Below are 3,435 nucleotides of genomic sequence, written 5' to 3'. Positions count from 1 at the left end.
GTCTCTCTCTTTCTCAAAAATAAATAAACATTAAAACATATTTTAAAAAATATTTTTTAAGTAATCCCTATGCCCAAAATGGGGCTTGAACACATGACCCAGAGATCAAGAGTCACATGCTCTACTGACTGACTCAGCCAGGCACCCCAAGAGGTTGACAGTTTTACATTCTCCTTGGAGAAGTTAGAGTAAGAAAACTTTACATGCACACATCCACCCAGATCTCCCTACACACATTGACACGACAGTACACATAAGCTCAGACACACTTTCACTTTACACAAATACACCAACACTCAAAGACACGCTCATCTTCACTGATGCAAAGATTCACATACAAGACTCATGTGCACACACTGACAATTACACGCTTGTACACTCACACACAGATAGCAACTTCCCAAGCTCCAGTTATTCAAATGAGTCGTCACAATTTTTCCATATCTGCATGTAACATATGCTTTTATTTCCTTAATTTTTTTCTTTAAATGACTTCACATTTTTATTTAAATAATTTTGTTTTTAAAGGAAACTGCTACAAATAGACGGTCCTCATTTCCCATTTGCTCTTGCCTCTTCTTCTGGCCACACCCAATCCTACCCATTCCATGTGAGGGTGGAGTATCCAGTCGCCAGCTCCAGGACGCTCCCGGACCAATGGCACACAACCCATGCAGTTGCACGGGACCCTGCACTCACAAGGACCTCTTGCTTACGTTAGCGATCTACTGTAAGCATTTGGAAACTCTCAGTAACTTGTTAATTAGAACTACAACGTATTTTCATTTTGCACCAGGCCCTGTGAATTCTGTAGTCACCCTTGCCCAGGACCACTGAATGTCCCAGCTTCTGTGGGCTTCCCAAGGTGACAGCTCTTCCACCGGGAGCTGAATCAGAGAAGGTCACATCTTACACGGCTTGGACCTGAGAGTCCAAGCAGATGGGAGTGTGCATCTTGGCTTCGTTTACCAGCTGAGTAACCTTGGGCTGACCTGCCCCGACATCCACAGGGCCCAGGACAAGCGTACAAACGGAGGCCTGCAGGCCGTGCGTCTAAGTCTTCGTGGTATAAATAAGTTTACAAATTGTCAAATAAAATACGTTTTAACCTCCTATTTTAACAAACGAAGTTTGTTCATTATAACAAAGTGAAGGAATATGTGTAAAGCTATGGTTTTTATATGTCCTAAAATTGGCAAAATATCAATGATGAGTGAATTAAATGATGATTGTACGTGTCTGGATATTGTATTGATGTGCCAGTGTTGAGAGAGAGTGCGTGCACGTGCGCCTACATACACATGTGCACATAAGTGGGGGAGGGGCACAACATCTCACTACAGGGTGACCATGACCAGAGCCAAAATCAGGTAGATGCTTGACCAACTGAGACACCCAGGAACTCCTCTCAATGAATAATTTAAAAATACATAATTAATAAAAGATTATGTATTTACTCCATAAAATTTTTCTTGCCTTTGTTTTATTTTTTTAAGTTTACTTATTTTGAGAGAGAGAACGTGCAGGGTAGAGGCAGAGAGAGAGGGGAGAGAATCCCAAGCAGGCTCCACGCTGTCAGTGCAGAACCCAATAACTGAGAGCTCATGACCTGAACTGAAACCAGAATCGGTCACTTTATTGACTGAGCCACCCAGGCACGGCTTCTTGCCTTCATTTTAGCAAAATTGCTCATTATGTTGTTATAGTAAAAGTTTTTACATAATGTTTGTGCTATTGACCGTGATGATCTAAAGGAATAAAAAATAAAATGAAATTCTATGGAAGTATAAAAGCTTGAATATATTTTCATCAGAAATGTGAATTTTTTTTAACGTTTATTTATTTTTGAGACAGACAGAGACAGAGCATGAACGGGGGAGGGGCAGAGAGAGGGAGACACAGAATCTGAAACAGGCTCCAGGCTCTGAGCTGTCAGCACAGAGCCCGACGCGGGGCTTGAACTCACGGACTGCGAGATCATGACCTGAGCCGAAGTCGGCCACTTAACCAACTGAGCCACCCAGGCGCCCCCAGAAATGTGAATTATTAAAGTAAATGTAAAAAATTAACAAACTAAAATATTTACCTTTATTTATTTTTAATTTTTATTTATTTTTGAGAGACAGCCAGGGGAGGAAGGGCAGAGGGAGGAAGACAGGATCCAAAGCAGGCTCTGCACTGACAGCAGACAGCCTGATGCAGGGCTCGAACTCATGAACCATGATATCATGACCTGAGCCGAAGTCGGATTCTTAACCGACTGAGTCACCCAGGCACCCCAAATATTTTATGTTTTTAAAAGTTATTTTTTGGGGTGCCTGGGTGGCTCAGTCGGTTAAGCGTCCCACTTCAGCTCAGGTCATGATCTCACGGTCTGTGAGTTCGAGCCCCGTGTCGGGCTCTGGGCTGACAGCACAGAGCCTGGAGCCTGCTTCAGATTCTGTGTCTCCCTCTCTCTCTGCCCCTCCCCCGTTCATGCTCTGTCTCTGTCTGTCTCAAAAATAAATAAACATTAAAAAATTTTTTTTAAGTTATTTTTCTCCTAGAATATTTTATCAACTTCTTCTGTGAAAATTAAATTCTCTATTAAATTAAAATTACCTTTTAAAATCAAAAGGCAAGGGGAGGGTGGCTCGGTCAGTTAACCATCCGATTTCAGCTCGGGTCATGATCTCACAGTTCAGCTGTCAGCACAGATCTCTGCTGTCAGTACAAAGTGTGCTACAGACCCTCTGTTCCCTCTCTCTCTCCTGCTTACGCTCTCTCTGTCTCTCTCACAAATAAATAAACATTAAAAAAAAAAAAAAAGGATGTGGGCCAAGTCTGGGATCCCATCGGAGATTCAGCTGGGGAAGAACCTGCTTCCAGGTAGTGGTCCAGGATTCAATTCTTCATGGGCTGGCAGACTCAGTCTCAGCTCCTCTCTGGCTATTGGCTGGAGGTTGCCCGCCAGTCTTTTTGTTTTGTTTTGTACCGTGGGGGCCTCTCCATATTGTGGCTTACTTCAACAAAGCTAGCAAAGGAGAGCATCAATAGAGAGAATCCGCAAGCAAGCAGTAGTTACATCCTATGCAAGGTCATTACAGATGTGAAGTCCTATCCCTGTTGCTGTATTCTATTCGTTAAAATAGAGTCACGGGTCCCATCCACACTTAAAGGGAGATTACACAGGAGTATGAATGCCAGAAGGTGAGAATCATTGTGGGACATTTTAGAATCTATTCCCTACAATTGCCATGTGTAGTTGTTACAAAAATTGCACTAATGCGTGAGCACCTCCAGAAGGACAAAATGGAACATAAAAAGCAGCCTGAATTCCTTATGCATTTATGCTATCAGAGAGGAAGGAATCTACAAGTTAATCCATTTCTCTTTGCTCTTATCTAAGTGCTTGCAACTCTCAATTATCCCTCCACTAGAACCAGAACTGGAGTG

This window comes from Prionailurus viverrinus, chromosome D3, assembly GCF_022837055.1.
Source record: "Prionailurus viverrinus isolate Anna chromosome D3, UM_Priviv_1.0, whole genome shotgun sequence".
Taxonomy (NCBI): Eukaryota; Metazoa; Chordata; class Mammalia; order Carnivora; family Felidae; genus Prionailurus; species Prionailurus viverrinus.
Note: the sequence above shows the minus strand (reverse complement) of the source record.